The sequence below is a fragment of the Anopheles merus genome, unplaced genomic scaffold, assembly GCF_017562075.2.
Source record: "Anopheles merus strain MAF unplaced genomic scaffold, AmerM5.1 LNR4000929, whole genome shotgun sequence".
NCBI lineage: Eukaryota > Metazoa > Arthropoda > Insecta > Diptera > Culicidae > Anopheles > Anopheles merus.
The window spans coordinates 4,015-23,550 of NW_024428509.1; the positions used below are offsets into that span (position 1 = coordinate 4,015).

The window sequence follows — 19,536 nt, forward strand, 5'->3', positions numbered from 1 at the left end:
GCGAGAGACCTTGGGAAGGTGTGTGTGTGTGTGTGTGTGTATCCGTTGTACGCATTGCAGGGTGCATCTTCGAGTTCAGTAACACGTGGAAAATCGACACGAAAAAGGCGGCCAGCGAGCCGGTTAGTTGTGCTTGCGGAGAACGAGAGCGAGAGAGAGACAGATGGGAAAGTGAACGCATACGGGCGGTGGAGGCGTGTGCCGTTCCACACCTCCATCGTCAACACACACACACACGGACACGTATATGGTCCAAACCGGGGAGCGAGGAAAGAAGTAGCGCTGCGAGATGCGCGCGCCCGATCGTAGGCAATACACGCGTGTCTGGTGCCGTTCAACCGCGTGCCCTTTTTTCCACCACCTTCTTCGGATGCACTTACCTGGCAAGTAGAGTGGATAATGGGAGGGTTTCTTCGCCCGTCAGTGGTTACCGTTTGGCTTTTGGGTACCGCGTCGGGTGCTGGTGGTGGTGGTAGCGATAGTGCTTGAATTGGTTTAATGATGTTTATATTTCCGATCCCCCCGGGCGCGCGCTTGCAGTCTCGTGCGAATCGTGATCGGCTGTGGAAGGAAAATCAACACGATTGTTTTCCGTCCGTCCGTACCGAGTGTGTGTGTGTGTGAGAGGGGTAGAAATAGATATATTTTTAAATATCGATCACACGCGTGCCGCCGATTCGAGCTGAGCGCTCGAAAGGGAATAACGATCGATCAGCTGTTGCGTGATCCACCCACCTAGAACCAGGTGGGCTTGTTTGGTGCGATTACGACCAGGTGATTCATTGTTTTGAAACAAACACACACACAGTGTGTGTGTTATCTGTGGTGTGTGCATCGGTGTGACAAATATAAGATCAACCAGTCAAAAGCAAGTTCTAATTCCACTTCTCCGTTGCTGCTGTCTGCGGTTGGCGCGTGGCATGTGTTGTGGTGTGGCCCTACGTGGGTGATACGTTTCCTTAGTGGCGTGTGTTCTGTATTCGTTGTGGAAGTTGTTACAGCCCATTTAGTGCTGCTTACTGCTTCCGTGTGTGTTGTCGTTTCTATTGGTGGTTGGTTAGAGTTTGCAAAGCCAAAGAGTTTGGATTCCACAACAAAACTCAACGGGGCACGCATAGGTAAGCTGCGATCATCCCCGATCGAGATTGAAGAAAGTTGGCAACATTAAGCAAACATACACATACAGAAGTTTGTTTTTCAATAGTGCAGGATTAAATGTATATTATTTATTGGAACCGATCATCTTTGTCATATTTCGTTTTGGGTTCGTCGGACTACCCGGACCGTCTCTTCGTGCAACTAGGATTTGCCGTTTACAGCCCTGCCAAAATGAATTAGGATGTGATTATTTTAATTTTAAATTGCAATTCAGAGTTTTCGGTTCAAAACTTACTCTGCTGCTCTGTCAACTAATCCGTTCGTTAGTGTGTCCGATGTATCCGCTCCGTGGACGGTCTGCATGCACCCGGCGCAAATCAGAAAGATGGCGATCAGCAGCAACATGAAGAAGCTAAAGTTGGCCATGATTTTTTGGGTAATTTTTTGGCTTGTTGCTTTGCGATTGTGTTCACAGAACGGAACTATGCCAGCGGATGTCAATTGTGGTTGCTTTTATACCCGGAGGAGTTGCGCTTGGGGTAGCATTTTTATTGTAAAGTCGTGCGTAAATTTTGATGTCGAAACTCCTTTACTAATTGCTCACGTTTGTGATAGTCACGAAATAATATAGAGCTCATATATCATACAATGTAGTAGATAAGGTACGAGTGTTTTATAGTAGTTTACCCGGGAACAGTCGAGTGTCAGTCTAGTTGGAGTAGATGATGTGGAAACGATTTTTTCCAGATTTTTGGTACTACTCAGCACTCTTACTCAATAATTTTGTTTAAATTCATTATACGATTGCCTGAATTGGTAAAAAAAAATATTTCCTACTTTTCTTGTATCCCATTTTGTAGTTCACGCATTAGATTAATGTTTTTCCCGAGAACTACTGTTGCGCAAGTCATCTTACAGGGGTTTTGAGGGGTTTTAACAATTTTAAGACACTTTCTTGACACTTGCTTACTTTATAGGTCTTGGAAATTGGACTCTACGGCATCCTTTTGGGACAGACTCATTGAAAATTCCAATTGAATTCTACAAAGGGTGCCCCACAGTCCACTTCACGCGAGAAATAGTAAAGTTTTGTGTCCCAAAACTATGAGAACACCCCGAAAAACCCTGTAAACAACTGTTACATTCTCATCCTCGTTGTTAAAGGTGCAAACGCAACCTTATAGTGGCTCTTATGCCCTTGTTTTCTAGAAAAAAACTAACTTATTTCTGATTTGTTAAATAACCTTTTTTTTAACCAAATATAATCTTGAATTGAGAGGTTTTGTGAACGCGAAAAAGCCTCATTAAATAGAGAACACGTTTTACTAGGTTCCTTCAGTGATTGGATATAATTTTGACCTCATTTCATTAGTCAATTTCCATTCCAGTAAGGTCGTGCTGCAATGATACAGCCCTAGATTTACAGTTATTTCAGTATTTGATACATTTTTAAAGCTATGTCAGTTCGTGTTTTCAAACAAAATGGCTAAAAAATTAATCGAAATAATTGATTAAATCCATGCTCATGATTCCATGGAAAAGGGTGCAATGAGAAGCATTAACAAAAGCAAATAAATTGCTATGAAAAGTGATAATTATTTTATTTCTCCGTATCACTCAATTATTATTTGCATTTCATCCAACAAAATCCATTCAAATTAGAGGAACCAGTAAAAAAAGATAGATATTTCTAAATACTACATATATTCTTACTAATATATGCTTTAATGCCGGTCTCGTATTACAGTCGTCAACTCGTATGACTTAACAACATGCCCGTCATGGGTTCAAGCCCCAAATGGACCGTGCCGCCATACGTAGGACTGACTATCCTGCTATGGGGGGATCAATAAGTCACTGAAAGCCAAACCCACAAGTAGTGTGGGTACAGGCAGGCCTTGACCGGCAACGGTTGTTGAGCCAAAAGAAGAAGAAGAATATGCTTTATTAGAATTAAGTTACACACTACACCTAGATTGCTTTGTTTGGTGATTGTATACTTAACATTTTTATATTTTTATTACTAAACTACCTTATAAAGGCAACAGGACACACCCAATAATCGGTTAGATGTCTCTCGGATTACTGAAACATATAGCAATTGTTTCGAATGTTCTGTTAGCAAATTTAGTTCAAATAAAAAACACAAAACACACGAAGAAGTTTGTTTTTGATTAGTGCAGGATTAAATGTATATTATTTATTGGAATTAGCCATTTTGGTCGTATCTTGGGTTTTTTCCTTTCGGCGCATTACCCGGATTTTTTCGCTTCGGCGGATTAACCGGGCCACCTTTTCTTGCTATTAGCGAGTGCCGCCTAAAACACTTCAGAAATAAATAAATCAGAATGTGAATGTTGTTGTTAATTTTCAATGTTTCCTTTTTGTGTTAAAAACTTACCCCGATGTTCTGTCCGTTATTCCGCTCGCTACACCACCCCCCGATGTATCCGCTCCGTACACTGCCTCCATGCAATCGGAGAAAATCAAAAAGATTGCGACCAGCAACAACAGGAAGAAGCTAAGGTTGGCCATAGTTTATTTTTCTGTTTGTTTGGGATGGCTTAGGCTTTTCGTTTTAGGCGATTGTGTCCACAGAATGGAACTGTGCCAGAGGATGGCAAATGAGGTTGCTTATATACCCAGAATAGTTGCGTTCGCGGCAAGAGTATTTTTATTGTAAAATCGTGCTTAAATATTGATGTCCACTTTAACTCCCTTACTAATTGCTCACGTTTGCTTGTTTTGCACTGTATGAAATGGTCACGAAATTATAAAATGTAGTAGATAAGCTACGAGTATTGTGTTGTCCCTTGCTCGGGAACAGTTTCGTAGCCATCTACTTGAGCTTGTTTGCTCCTAAGAATTGGCGCACTTAGGAACAAATATTGTCTGGAAAAACTCTAGCATTACAAACGAAATATTTCGTTAAATTACTCAGTGTATTTTGCGATAGTTCAGTTCTAGCTTTCAAATTATGGATCAGATATTAACCATGTACTCGGAAGATTTCTGAACAAAAGCAGTGTACACCAGACACATTCAATAGATTTGATAGATTAGATTATGATAGATTCATTAGGCTACATCGAACGAAGCTGGGATAGACATATAGAAAACTATCCCAGCTTCGTTCGATCTGAGATGTTGATAAATTGAAGTTGAAGAAAGCAATGGCCCGAATGGCCAATGAATCCAACTGATTGATCAAATTTGTGTCCATGATTGCATGAAACAGTGTGCAAATCTTGATGAAAAACATCAACAAAAAGTTCGGAAATTTGCTAGAAAAATGCTAAAAATTAGGTAAAAAGATGCAGAAGAACGAAAGAAAGCGCGTACTTCACTGATGCATGCTTTAGTAGAATTAAGTTGTATGCCTAAGCTACATCTCGATGTTTTAATCAATACAGGGTTTCCCACGATTTATTGGTCACTTCCCATAGCTGTTTGGGTTCGTCTAAAGATTTATTCGTCGTATCCCAACGATTTTTGGTTCGTTCCCATAATTTATTGGTATCATTCGATTGGATATCAATACAATTGGACCAAAAAATTCTGGGAAACGGCCAAAAAATCGTGGAAACGCACAAAAAAATATGAGATCCAATCAAAAATTGATGGGAACCAATGAAAAAATCGTGGGAAACCCTGTAAATCCCAATAATTTGTCTAATCAGACAATGCTGAGGACAGATCGATGTTTCTTATTGGACCAATAGTTTTGGCTTGATGATGTCATCTGGTGCCTAGAATCTAACCAAATCTAGTCATTTCCAATTCGGTACAAATCATTCCCGCACGAAAATGAGTAAACATCAAAAAAGGATCTAATTTGTGTACCAAACATGTTATTTTCTAATGCGATTCGTAAATGAAACCAGCACCCATAAGGGAACTTTTCTAGTTGAGTTGCTGCAATCCGCGTCTTGCCTGCACTCGCCGGCTTGGCGTGAGGCAAAAACGGCACCAAAACTCGCGATTCTCGTGCCACGGCTCTAATTCCCGACAACTAAAACTAGACACAAAAAACTCCTAGACATAATAGGAGCTCAATTATTAGCAAACAAATTATTTGATAGACTACGATTATCTCCTTAGCGCGAGAGGTGTGTCGTCCTCTCCATCGAATCGGGTATCATTAAGCACTCTAGCCTCACTGGAGGCGCACCCTAAGAGAAGTAGGAAGCTCCGCGCAGCCCATTAGCGCGCGATGAAAGGTTGTATGTTGTCGCTCTTCAGCAAAACGCGACCCTCAATCCACACACACACACACACACACACACACATTAACCTGTTCCTAATTTCTGCCCCATCTCTCCCCGCTGGTTTGTTGGATCGATAAAGTGTATCCGCTCTTGGTGTGACCCGTTTGCATGGAATCAATAATTAGCACTTTGAAGTCAACAACAACGACGACGGATCCACGAACCTTCCTTCTTCACGAAGTTCAACCCCCCCAGTAGATGGGGGGGTGAGGGGAGACCCCTCCGTGCTATTAAGTCACTGTTAATGCCTTCCGAATGTCAAACCATTGACTCCGGCTCCGGCTGCTGAAGGCTGATTTGTGTGCTGCCTGCCAGAATGGTGCTAAAATTTGCACCCTATTGCTGCACCTCCGCCCTGTGCGCGGAAGGGACAAGCCAGACAAGAAGAAGGCGTGCGTGTGTGTGTGTGTGTGGGAACCCAGAATGTGGAGCCATTTAGGGAAAGGGTTATCAGCCGAAGCTCCAGCATGGAGAACTTTGTCGCAAAAGTTAGCTGGTGGAAAATGCAAATCTATTATACCCGGGGACCGTGCGAAACCGCACACAGAGGAGTAGATTCCGAGCAACATGCACAAGTTCAAAGTTCTCGATGTACTACTGTGCACTCCGTGTGTCGCTGCAAGCAGTTGAGCGCTTTTATGAGGCTACTGCATGCCAGTCGAGTCCGGAGCTCGGAATAGTTATTTGCATCGGTATGTGCCAGTGGCGTGCTGTGTGTCTGTGGGCCGTTTGCTAAGTGATATCAGGCAAACGATTTCTGTAGCAACCCTGTACCAAACCACCCACCCCCACCCAAACTCAATCCCAGGCAAGTGTGGCGTGTGGCGGCTCTCCGGCACGCTCAATCATTCGCGTCACGTCCGGAAAAGCTCGGGCGAGTGTGGGGATCACATTTAAGGGAAAACCTGCCACTCCGATATTTGAATGTCCCTGTCTCTCTCTCCCTGCAAACTCACTGTGCAGTTCCTCAGTTGGGGAGACGTGTGGAAAAACTGTGCCTGTATGTGCACATGTATGCACTTCCGGCAGGCGGACCAGCACACACCGCTCCATACACTCCCGCACTACATTTCTCTGTGAAGGGTGTGAAGAACGTGGCCACCATTTCCTTCTCCTCCACCTTCCTGTAAGTGTTTGGGGTGGAATGCAAATTAGGAAATTCGAAAACAATATACACTCTAACCACGCGACAGAACGGAGAACTCTCTACCGACGCGACGTATGACGGTAGAGAGATCGGTGGTTTGTCTGCTGTTCGCGCGCAAAACTTTCACCATTTGGTTGTAATAACAAACCCCCAAAAACTATGGCGAGACGACATTCACTCCCCACAGCTATTACACACGGGGCACACTACCGCACCGTCAGCGAAGCGAAGGTGTCAGAGGATCGCGTTTACGCTGCGAATTACCGTAATACGCGCCAAAAGGTGCTGACCTATTTTGGGGCCTTGACGTTGATACACCGAGCGTTGGAGCGGATTTTGTTGCTTTGTTTTGGGCGCCGAAAGTTGGGTGAAGTTTTGAAGCCATGCAGCTAAGCATAATTGTGCCTCCGGGAGAAGCGTTCTGGAGCGCGAGTCATTCTTGGAACTGAACTGTGACATATCTGGGCATAATTATGAGTGTGGTAAATCTGGAAGTCAGTGGGAAATTCATTCTTGGGCCGCTTTCTCTTTTAAGATCGTATACTAAAATTTTAGCCTACCCGTTGTTTGCATTGTATAGCAATTTTCGAGCAGCTGTCAAAGTGGGTATAATATACAGGTGGGCTTATCTTAAGGTGTATGTAATTAGAAGGTTGATTTTTATCGTTTTTACTTCTGCATGAAGATTTTAAGAGTGTTTTGTTTATTCATCAAGCCTCCAGAAAACAAAAATTTTCACCCGTTCTGTCAAAAAGTGATGTTCAAATTTGGTTATAAAACATGCTATGAGACTACCAGCTCTACATACACCTTAATTCTAGATTCCACCACCTGATCTCTTTTATACACCTTGGGATAAATGAAAACATACCAATTGATATTTTCGTGCCTGAAAATCGGAGGTTCGAGCTATTTTCTTAAACTGGCGCCTTAAACTGCCCTTAAACCACCGACAAACCGACGTGACACTTCGAACAAAATGAGCTTCAAAAGTTGTCTCCTTATTTCAAATGAAAATACGTTAAACACTAGCGCCATCTCTATAATGATTCGCTTACTACACTGGCACAGAGAAGAAATGCTAAACCCCTTTTTGTTTTCTTCGCAAATTCCAATGCGTATTGTTTTATGTACTTCTCACATCTTTTGCATTGATTTGGAAACTTATAAAATGATTTTCCTGGGTGTTTGTCCAATAATTCTCACAAATCTTGCCTCACACTTCCTTCGCCATTTGTATTTAGAAAAGTTGTTTACATCGAAGCAGCAGGGACAGAGCTTACTTTGACAGAAGTGTTCGCCTCACTGGTAAATGACAGTACTTTCGTGTGGGACACTTTTGTAACGCCAGTGTCATATCGGTTTGTCGGTGCTTAAACTACGCAGTTTAAGGGACCTTTAAAATCGACTGTGATGTGTTCTTTTCATTGCTTTCTTCTCTGTACTTTGGGAAATAACGTTTCTCATCCTTATCACTGATCGTATAGTCATTTTATACGAACAAGCACCAAATTTTCTAAAAATAACGCCGCACGAAATTTGCCTTGGTTAAATATTCAAACAGATGAATTCAAAAGAAGGATTTGGACGCCAACATAATCCAATAGAAATAGGTCATACACACGTACAAACATAATTTAGACGCATTCGACACGTTTTATCAAGGACAAATTCACAATTTCTGGTATCTAGAGCATCATTCGAGCAGATCATGGTTAAAAAGTTAGAGCAAATGTCACTTGGGTTGGGATGATCTTATTTGAATTTTTTTCGAGCAGGTACTCGATTATATTTCGAACTTTGAGGCTTAAATAATCTAGGCTGAAAATCACAGGCTGGTTTTGTGTGTGGTTTTGTATGGAGTATTGACATGATTTCACCCGCCAACTGTCAAACTCCATATTAAAAAGCTGCCTAGTATCGTGAAAGGCCCCCTCTTTGGAATCTGATTAAATCTTGCGTATATCGAATAGCGATACCACGAACCAAAATCTTATTGGAATCGGCAGAACTTCTCATTCGAGGTCGAGGCACCGAAAACTTCCCAAAAATAACCCCCATTTTCCGGGGCAATCAATGATCACTGGATGGTTTTCCAATTAATCGATACGCACGCACGGGCCAGCCGAGGCACATTATTTGCCGATCATTCTGGTTCTGACCCTCTAAATTGCTGCTGTATTTATAGACCCACAGCAGTGCATGCGCTTTTGCTCGTGCACGGCCAACTTTTCCCCGGTCTGATGGCGACCAGATAGCGACTATGCCAGATACACCGCCCGGCCAACCTTGCGGAGGCAGCAGCAGCAGATCGGTAAGCCGAGCTCGCACAAAAACCGTTTCGCTCCCGGGAAGCCGTGTGTGTGGGTGGCGTCACTCGTCACAGTGAAACAGATACGCCTTCCAAAGGCTGCTGCCGGGGTGGTGTGCCGAAGGAAGGAAGGCAAAGTTTATATAATTGTAGTTTAGCAAAAGTTTTGCAATATTACCCACGTGCGCGTTACCGGCGATGATGCTTGAGGTGGTGTGTTGCGTGATGTAACCAGCCGGCGGATAGATTGCAGTTTTGGAGTTTGGGTTTGAGTAAGGGAAGACTGCATACAGCACACATGCACACCACGCAAGACGGCGTCTCCACGAAAGCACTAATCTAGAACGAGACACGATGATGATACCCGCACCCCGGGTGTGTACGTGCACTTTATTGGATTGTTGTTCTAAATTCTGGCCTTTTCTTCTCTTTTTAGAAACACCTTCACCAACAATCCCAACCCGAAAAGGGGCACTGGCATCACAGGAGGCTTTTGCTGTGCGGACGGGTGCGTATCTCGAGTATGTGAAACGGAAAAGTAGGCGCTGCCTGCGAAGTTGCCATTTGATCTGTGAATGTGACGTGTGTGCGACCAGGCTTGCGGAAGCTGCGAGTGTGGCAAAGTGGACACAAAAAACAAGGAAATTATCTCACTTGAAGCAGGGCGGTGCCCTACATATTGCCCTACGCATTTGATCCCTGGGTTTGCGGTCGTTATTTGTTTTTGCCGTTCATCTCTCTTCGATTATAAATACGTTTCCGTTGTAATTCCCGCGTTTAATTGCCTCCGATTAGTGTGACAAAAGTGTGATTAAGTGAGTAAAGCGATAAAAACAAATCCCGCGCCTGTATCGTGTGTGTGTGTGTGTGTGTGTGAGTGTAGTAAGAAACAAAGAGAGCGTGCTGTGGGAGGAGGGCTAATTCACCCGGTTTTGCTCGTGGCCCCGATCGAATGTGTCTTTATCGCTCTTTAATAGTGTGTTGAATGTGAAGAAGAGAAGCTACACAAGCTGTTTTTCTTCGCGTGAGCTTAATTAAATACCATCTACCGTCGGGGCACAAGGCCACAGAGAGAAAGAGAGCATTAAAGAAAGAAGGGCTTAGAAAGGGGGAAAAAACCCCATCTTCATCGGAAGCGCGCGCGCGCTCACGCTTCCCTTTTTGTGCTGTGAAGAAGAAAGCAGCGGAAGCAGCGACCGTCCCAGTGGACACAAGCTTTCGTCATTTTCAATCATTCCCCCCCTCCCGTCCACCCCGTTCGCGAAAGGTTCAATCGATCCTGAAACTGCAACTACTGCTACAACACAGCACTTCAACACCGGTGACGGGGGCGCAGACGAGGAAAACAGTCCCGTCTACGCTCGGCAAATCGGATCAGCGAAATTGGAATGTCATTGAAGGTAAGCAGCAGCCCCATTTCCCCCTTTTTGCACACACACACACACACACACACACACACACACAGTTGACTTTGACCTGAGGAAAATGGTTTATTTTTAGGTGGTACGGGCAGGCGGCGTGGTGTGGGAATGTCCTTCGGGAGCTTTGTGTCGTCGGTTTTCGTTTGCGTTATTAATTACACCATCGATTTATATACATAAATCCCCCGCTTTGCAACCCACCCTGAACCCGCTGAACTTCCCATTCTGTAGCAGAACTGGCCACGGGGGGATTACTTCTATCTTTCGCTCCACTGCTGATTGGCTTTTTCTCTTGTCCCTCCTCACCGTTTAAGCGTAAGGACAGCGAGCGGAGGCAGCCGGGCGGTTTGGGAGTAGCTTATTAATTGAACACGAGATTGCAAGCAACTGGCCGCTTGGTTTCCTTTATCCTGTCCGCCTGTGTTTTTTTTTTTTGGTTTGTGCCCTCGGTCCGTGGCGTGCGGCGACAGGCTGTCCGGCGGGCAGCAAAATTAACTCATCTGAAAGATTTATTAGCCGCCCCGCACATACAGTGTGTGTTTGTATGGCCAGTTTTTCTTGCCCTGAAGATGTGATGGGACACCCCCCCTGCGGAAGGTGGCTGACTCCGAACGAACGTGATGTAAATATTTAATAACGCTTCATTCAATTCCATTTTAGCTCGTGCGATGTCTGTGTTTGTGTATCGGAAAAATGGAAGCTGCTGGAAAGAGACCAAACACACCGGAAAGGAGAAGGGATAATCGGCAAGAAAGTAATCGGGACCGGACCGGGACTTGCAAGCTTGAGATGCGATCCGGGGGCAAACCATTTTGCCATTGCTGCGCGCGACCTCACCTCACCTGGTACTATAATTGTTCGCTTGAGAATGCAAATAACCACTGCAGCAGCAGCAGCAGCAGCACTAGAGAGTGCATCGTGCTGTGAAAAGCGAACACGGCAGGGTCGGACGGCACACACACACACACACACAAAGCGTCGTCGTGTCTTGGCCTCGATTCTAGAGCACGCAGTCAAGTCGAACAAATATTGATCTGCTGATAGTATCGTGCGTCGGTGGCACGCTGCTAAACGCCCGGGATGCGTTTCTGTGTTGCACATTGCACCGTGGCGTCATTCGGTAGAAGCGGCCTCTGCTTCACATCATCATTATCGCCTCCCTCGATCTCGTGTCTAGCTTTAGCGTGTACTGTGTGCAGCTGTGTGTTTGCCGTGTGCCGGCTGAAATGAGGCGTGTGCTGGAACGGGGCTAGAATCTCCGCGCCGTGAGTTTGCAGTAATAGTAGTCTCGGGTGTGCTCTCATGTGCAGGGTGAGGGGTTGCCGATGATCACGCGAGGACCACTTCCGACGCGGCGATGTGTAGAACTCTGGAACTCTGGGGTTTTCCTCCTCGTAGTTCTAGGCTTCCGACGGCACAAACGCTACATTTCAGTTTCCATTCCATTGCACACACACACACACACGCGCACTTGGTCGGTTTTTGCAGAATGTCCGTCTGCCAACTGCAGTGTGCAGCGCGCCCGACGATGCACACCAGATGCACACAAGAAAAAGGGAAAATAATGTGCCGAGCCCTGGGGGAAACTACGATGGCTGCGGGGCTGTGTGGCGCTGGATAGGGGGCAAGTTTATTGCCAGTTTATGGTGCGTTTGTTCGCGATTAGCTTCCTCCCCCTTCCGCGTGTTGTGTGGATCGAGCGTTTGTTTTTTCATCTTCTTGCTCTGCCCGAGAAGCAATCCGGCGAATGTGGGGCCTGCCTGTGTGTGCACACATTGCAGGCGCGGGCTCGTGTCATACGGGACGGGTTGCAATTGCATGGATGATACAAAACGGTTCGTGGGGGGGGGGGGGAGGAGGAGGCTGGTGGACAGGTGAGCGAGATTTGATCCCTGCGACACCGTTTGCGAAACCGTTTAACCGGCCCAACAGACGGACCGACGGACGGACGGACGGCCCGATAATCCGTTATGATCATGCCCGGCCCAGCCGTTCAGCGCGTTTGAGCGCGCTTTGGGCCACGGGGACACCGGTGAGGTGACCCAGTTTTTTTGTTGTTGTTGCGTGCCTGTGTGCTTGTACCCAACGGCGATCGGCAAATCGGTCGGTCATGGCGGCGCCCAATGACGGAAAGCGATTTCCCACAGGCAGACGCTCGCTTGCGCGTTTGGCCACCGTCGATTTCGGGTCGTCTATTGATATTTGGACAGGAATTTATTAACACTTGTAGTCGCACACCCGTTCCCTGCCCGGTGGGGGAGGTTTTGGCTTCCCCCTCCGTCCCCCCCATCCCATCAGAGGAGTGAGGATGATTGGCATCGGAAATTTGACGGCGAGTGCTTGGTGCTTTTTTTGTTGCTTTCGTTGCTCTAGGGGGCGGTTTTTTTTGGGGAGATGAAGGCAAAGCAAACGAACTTCCGGTCATGCCCAGCCCACGCCGAACAACGCATATGTGGGAAATGTCGCGATGACGACAACGACACATCATCCTGTGCAAATATTGGCGGAAACTCATTTGCGGCCTGCTGTCTACCGGCGAAGCCGGCCTGCCGTCTGCTTGCAGGAATTGGACATGGTGTTAATTTGCTGCCTAGTACCCTGTACGACTCTATGTATCTCTGTGTCTGTATGTGAAGATATTCGTTTTACTGGTTTGATTTTGAATAGCGAAGCTCCGGGCTTCCCAGGCTGTTGGACATCATAACGCTGTTGCGAATCATGTCCAGAAAGCAACTTCAAAACGTTACATCGTATCGGGGCGATATTACTTCGACATCATCACTGGTGGCCGGGCAACCATAGGTTTGGGTCGGGTAATAATCGGGGAGATAGGAGATGAGAATGTGTCAGCCTGGGGGGAACTCAACGTCAACAAGAGACTGGAACAAAAAACGAACTCCCCTCCCCCAAACGATGGGGATTTGAAAAAAGGGACCCGGACACACGGAGAAGTCCAGTCAATTAGGCTCAGATTACGCAGCACCCTAGCATTACATGGCCGGGTCAGCACCGAAACATCCAGCCAGGGTCACGCTTGACAAAGTCCAGCAGTACCTGATGGGACGGATTTTCGAGCATTCCGGGTACTTCGTGCAGGCCGTAACGTGAGGGGGAGCAATATTGTTGATGGTGTGCTGCCGGATATTTCTTGCTCTATCGATTAATGTCTCGTCGTTTTTTTTGGTTCATTCTCCCTTCACTCAGATCCTACCAAAAAAACGGTGGTGCGTTGTTTCAGAAGTCGCCTATGCCCGCCTCGTACTGCTGGTCTCTTACACCAGCAGGTTGGGGGAGTTTTTTGCTCACCGTTCGGATTATGTTGCGATTTTTATGATGTACTCTCGGACGCCCCAGTCTGTTCGTTGCGTTCAAGAGCTGCCCGCTGGATGATGGAGATGGAGATTGATGGCTTGACGGTTGGCTTCTTTGTCGTGCATGGATTATCTTTCGGTCGTAAAACTCTTCCCGTCTATATTCCCGGGTGTGCGGTGTTGCGTGCTGGAGCAGAAGAAGAAGACGAAGGTCTGTTGTAATGGATCGAATCCCCGCATACCCAACACACGAACAGTTACAGTAAATGACGCCTCTCATATGCAAGAGGGGATAACGCTTGTTCGGGAGAGGCATCGGTGGCCACTTCCCTAATGCGCGAACCAGGCGGAACTGGGCAAGAGTTCTTTTGCTGCTGCTTCAGTAAATCGGCCGACGACAGTCCCACCGGTGACAGTGCAGTGAATTATACATCAGCTTGCCGTGTTTACCGTGTACTACGTACCTGGGGCATGTTAACGCCCGGCGGTGAGCTGTGTGCTGGTTTACATGCTTGCGCTTCTTGCATGCTACTCCCGCCGGTGCAACCGGTGCAGAAACCCAGCACTAATTCGCTAAATTGACAGTCGGAAAATGTCTTGCGGGAAAGAGGAGGTGTGCAACATTAATGCGATGCCTTTGCCACGAGCTCCAATCGAACTCCAAATTTGTGCCGTTTTGGCTTATCTGAAGATGGAGAATGGAGATTAGAAGCGTACACGATAAAGGATCTATATGGATTCGGAACATCGTGTCTTAGGGCGTGTTGTAACATTGTCGTTCGGGAAAAGAGCGGATGAATGTCTCGTAATATCTCCTGGAATTGGTTGCAAGGAAGCAAGGAACTAAGTGACATTTCTTGCAAGAAACCTCCCGACAGCGATACACTCCGATTCTTGCCGCGAAACTCCGGCCAACTATAGAACTGAACTGTTTGTAGATGTTGCATTTTTAATAAACCGCTCTGTCTCGCGCGGTGCAAACATGTTCCGAAACGGCTACTGCGGCGACAGCTGTTGCGATTCAGCGCATCCAAGAATTTTACATCCTGGTTTTTGCTTTTCAACTAATTCGAGCGAGATTCCTACCCTGCGTGTGCGCCCTGAGGCCAGTTTGCTGCGGTACATTGGCGTGCGAGATATCTTGGTAGCAATTGTTTTATTTTTTTTTGGTGGCGTTGTTCTGTAAGGAGTAGGACCAAGCGTCATTAATTGTGTTACAAGACCGAAAGCACGGCTGTGTGTCTGATGGAAGTTTCCTGAGGAAAAGATTTCGGCAGCGAAAAGTTGTGCCAGGGCAAACAGCTCTTTGCACCTTGCTCTGGGTCTCTTCAGTCTGGGAGTTGCCGTCCACAATCGAAATTACTGCCCCAGTCAAAACACTGCCCCCAACAATTCTGTCTCTCCACGGTGGTGGCTGTGTTTGCTGGGTTTTTTTTTCGGAGATAGGGCCTTCAAATGCAAATAGACCCGCTGGGCATTAAAACGGAGCGTGCTCGTGCTCGTGCTGTTCCTAGACCGAATCTTTGTCTTGGTGTGGGTTGGGGGGTCTAGCTGGTAGTAGCTCAAGAACTGCTGCTCTGGTCTCCGGTCCGGTTCCGTTCGAGTGGTGCTTTCGTTCTCGAGCACTCGTTCCGAGCACTCTCGACTGAAGAATTGGGACGACAGTGGAAAAGTGGAAAAAATGGAGAAAGAAAAACTAAAGCCTGTTTTTGCTCTCTGGAAGGATTTTTACGGCTTCTATTGGTGTGTGTGTGTGTGCGTGCCGTTTCTGTTCAGACAACAGCATAGAGAGTGACCCTACGCCAATGGGGGTTTTCATCGCACAACGCTTATTGCATCGCGCTCTAACTTGTGAAAGATTTATAAAGGAAAAGTGGGCTGGAGGAAAAAATTGGATTCCCTTGTAGTTCGTGTGCTTCGCGGGAGGGTGGACATACTGTCATTCTTCCAAACTCGGACCCTCTCTCCTCCCCCCCCCCCCACCCGGTAGTTACATCCATCACTGACCGTTTCAGCAGCTTCCGCGGGGGGCACTACAACACACTGTCTGGCGGACGAAATTGATGGGCACGCGTCTCCCCTCCGCTACCTTCCACGGGGGCTCAATGCGTTTTCCGCAAATCCGTCGAGGCGCCCCTGGAAAGAAAAGTGGAAGTTGGAAAAATGGCCAAGCATAATGAACTGTGTTTTTCAAGTTGCAGCGACGACGTGTACCACCAAAACGGCGAACGGTGCTGGAAGTGGCCATCAGGACTGTCTCTCTTCTCTTCGCGGTACCCTCCGCCACACCAGCGATGATGATGACCAGTTAGCAGCAAGTAGTCGTAGTGTAGTGTACGGTCTTTTGTTTTTATACGTCCTCTTGCTCTCTCTCTGTCTCTCTTCGCTTTTATCTGTTTTAAGGGTACAATTGTTTGGAGTGTTTTAGTTCTTATCTCGTTCTCTTTCGTAAGAGATCGCTTTTTTACGATTGCAGTCACAAAACACATAGACACACACACACACAGAGTTTCGCCATGTCCGCCGGAATTGGAGACGATTGGTAGTAACAGTAGTTGATGTTTGAGTTTCGCTGTGTGTAAGGTTGTGACACACACACACACCCTCCAACGGAAAAAAAAGAAAGAAAAGGATGACCAAAACGGAACATTCGGACCGGCGGCGGGTGTACATACGAGCTATTTCCGTTCCCGGGAGCAGATAAGGGTGTAGGCCAGGGTAACTATTTGCAACGCAAACAAACCAAACGCAATAGACACACACACACACACACACACACACACACACACACACACACACACACACACACACACACACACACACACACACACACACACAGATACACAAAGCGCACAAGAGAATGGTGTGTAAGGATACGCGTGCTTTGGATTTCGCGTGCTTGCAAATGGATGGCGCTCTAAGAAGGGATGGCCATTTTGGGCTGACTAAATTGGGGGTACCGCTGCAAAGGGGAACGGTAAAGGAAGCTGTCTGTTTGGTGATGGTATAATTTCACGGCCCCTTGCCGTCCGGCCCGGTGTGTGTGTGTGTGTGTGTGTGTGTGTGGGAAAGCTTCTGTTCCGATTTCCTTTCGCTCGCGCTCTGGCCGGAATCGATCGGCTGCGAAGCACCCGGAACACACCCGAATGGGTGTGCGAGTGAGAATGTGTGGGGCAGATAGTGTAATGAAGGGGGCGCAAGGCTGGGAGCAAGGAAGGAGAGGAAGCAAGCAAGAACGGGAAGGAAGGGACAAGATTTATGCGAATCGCTTTTCCTGCTCGCTGCGCTTTTCCGCCCAGCAAACTCGGCAGCACGCCTCGCTCCCCTCCCCCTGCTTAACAAGACGAAGACAGTCAAGGTTTCTAGGCTAGTCGACGGTTTTGGCTGTGGCTTGGTTTGGGCCACACAGAGAAAACAAAGACCTCTCCGCTAAGGAAACTATATCTCTCTCTCCGCCGCACGTCGCGAGACGCGTCCTGGTGAGCTGTGGTGCACTCAATTCCCGTCGTTTCGTTCCCTCAGAACCGGATATCTCGTGGAAAATTCCTTCCCTCAAATCTCCCCCCCCCAATGGGGCGGATAAGTTATGAGCAGATAATTCCCGTTTAATTTTAATCTGTCGGCGTTTCATGCCAGAAAGGCAGACTGAGCGCCATAACTAAGCCATTGCGCGACGGTTTTGTTTCACTTTCACTCATTCGCGGATGTGTGTGTGTGTGTGTATAGTTTTTGTAGTTCTGTACGGGTTTTGGCGTCATTTGCCCTAGAGAACAGGCCAGCAAAAATGGAATAAAACGGAGGCCATATCCTCCAAGACATCCTGGTCTGACGGCGGGGAATCGGCAAGAAGCCATGGCAGTGAAATGGCAAACATTTTTCTTCTTTCAGGTCGGGTTTTTCGGATGCTTGAACACGTCGGGGATGCTTCAACGAGATCAGACTAAGGGTGGACGGGAGGGAACGTTGGTCGGCGGAGAGATGATAAAGTGGAGACATGATTCGATCGTTTGAATCATAAGCCAGGCGGACAGTAAATCACGGTCGGGTTTTGGGCGGAAACGGTGGCATAAGTTTGTGCCGGCTGATGCCTAGCCTTTCCCTGGTTGCAAGAGGAAGAAGCGTCGTTTCCCAACCCCACGCTCCGGGTCCTTTGGGGGCGGTTTGGGACCTTTTATTCGCCATTGCGCCACGTGTGTGTGGTGGTCGTCGTTTTCTCGGCAACTCGGCTGGAGCATAAAATCAGATCTATCAAAGAAGGGGGAAGTTTGGGCGATGAACTTTCCCCCCCGCTCCCATCGGTGGCCGGATTTAAGGGTTCGTGGTTTGTTACAGTTTTTCGTGTGTGTGTGTGTGTGTTGAAATAAAATGTAAAAAAAACTCTTAGACTTGGAGGAGGACCTCTTTGCTGCCAGCGCAAAGGCGGCAGAGACGTAAAAGTTAAACTCGGGAAAAGCCCATAAATTGTATGCATATGAGAGTGGTGTGCAGTGTACGAACTCCGTCTTGCAACCCACACACACACACACACACGTTGGGTGCGTGGGTTTTCCCTGTGCCTTTCAATGCGCTCAAAAGGAAATCGGCATTAGCTCCTCAAGAAGGAAGTATAACAATGGACATTATTGGGGTGTGTGCTTGCTGGGGTGTGTAAGTGAGTAGGAGCAGTAAAATGAAAGAAGATCCCTGCCCGACCGGACGCCAAGCGACCGACCAACCAACCACCGTTACGTTGGCACGTGGTTAGTGCGTTACACACGAGCAAGGAAAATATGCTTTGTTGCCGGAGCTTTCGAGAACATGTGTGTGTGTGTGTGTGGTCTCACTTTTCACCACAGCAGACCTCCATACTACTACGACCCACCCAACAATGACCTAGATCTTTGTGCTTAGCGAGAGAGATGGAGAGCAGTTCGAAGAAGGCAAAAGCTTAACACACACACACACACAAAAGGGCATCATTCAGGATTTTCCCATGACGCGAGGGGGTATAGTGGGTAGGAGCTTTAACTCTTCTCGTGAGACAAATGGAAAAGTCGTTCGCCTTCGCCCGATGACGACAAACCGATAAACACGTCGTCCCTTTGTGCGAGTGTCCGGCGACCAATCCCACTATACGGGCGAGCCAGCGAACCCCCCCCCGGAAATGGCCATAAAGTGAAAGTTAACTGATAATAATACAATAAAAAGCTGGAGGGGATGGCAAATAAAAATCCTTTCTTGACCGACGCAAAGCACACATGAAGTGTCCGTGTGTGTGTCGCTATAGAGAAACTTTATGACTTTGTTTTTTCCTTCCCCGACGGCTTACTCACTATAAATCGTGCGGAAACAGGCGGAAAAGCCCGATGAGTGAAGAGATCTCCAGAACGCGCGCTCACTCGGTCGGGTCGGTCGTCGTCGTCGTGGGAGTGAGGAAATGACCCATAAATTTTGTGCTAAATTTTGAAGAAATGATGCTTCCCGGGACATTCGATTGTGTGCTGGGTGACGATAAAATACCGATGCTAGTTTTATTATTTCCGCTCGAACGATTCCAAGAAAAGCAAGCGCACACGGAAGCGCTACGGAGATCAAGACGCGGGGCTTTTGAAGTGACCATTTCGGGATTGGCGGGAAGCAAGATGTAGAAGCTGTAATCGCGTCAAGCGATCGGAACCACTGCCACACTCACCGGAGGTGTTGCTGTCCGTTTCGTTTAATATGCTAATGCGTGCAATGTTTTCCGCCACGTTTGACTATGGAGAAGGATCCGTCAAAGATTTATCTCGACCACGGCACCACTCCTTGTGCCATAAAGTTGTTGGTCTCGGCCTGGTTTAATTGGAAAATAATCAGTTGCCGATGATCATCCGCGTGCCCGTTGTGCAATTGTGTGCATATTGCAATAGTTTCATTAAACAACGGGCGCGACCGCTCGTGGGCGCATCTGGTCGGGGCTGTGATGGAAATGGGTGTCTGTGCCAAGGAACAAATGGGTGCA

General features: G+C 47.2%; 3 long non-coding RNA genes across 3 annotated transcripts; 1 reads left to right on the forward strand and 2 right to left on the reverse strand.

The window, feature by feature from the left end:
* Positions 1-773: 773 nt before the first annotated feature.
* On the forward strand, positions 774-10,224 carry LOC121603223. The gene is made up of 2 exons (XR_006006621.1): positions 774-1,118; positions 9,261-10,224. It is a non-coding gene; the product is annotated as an uncharacterized LOC121603223 (long non-coding RNA).
* Positions 1,190-1,566, reverse strand: LOC121603222. The gene is made up of 2 exons (XR_006006620.1): positions 1,394-1,566; positions 1,190-1,321 (listed from the first exon to the last, which is right to left on the reverse strand). It is a non-coding gene; the product is annotated as an uncharacterized LOC121603222 (long non-coding RNA).
* On the reverse strand, positions 3,263-3,690 carry LOC121603221. Its single transcript, XR_006006619.1, has 2 exons — positions 3,500-3,690; positions 3,263-3,424 (listed from the first exon to the last, which is right to left on the reverse strand). It is a non-coding gene; the product is annotated as an uncharacterized LOC121603221 (long non-coding RNA).
* Positions 10,225-19,536: the final 9,312 nt, after the last annotated feature.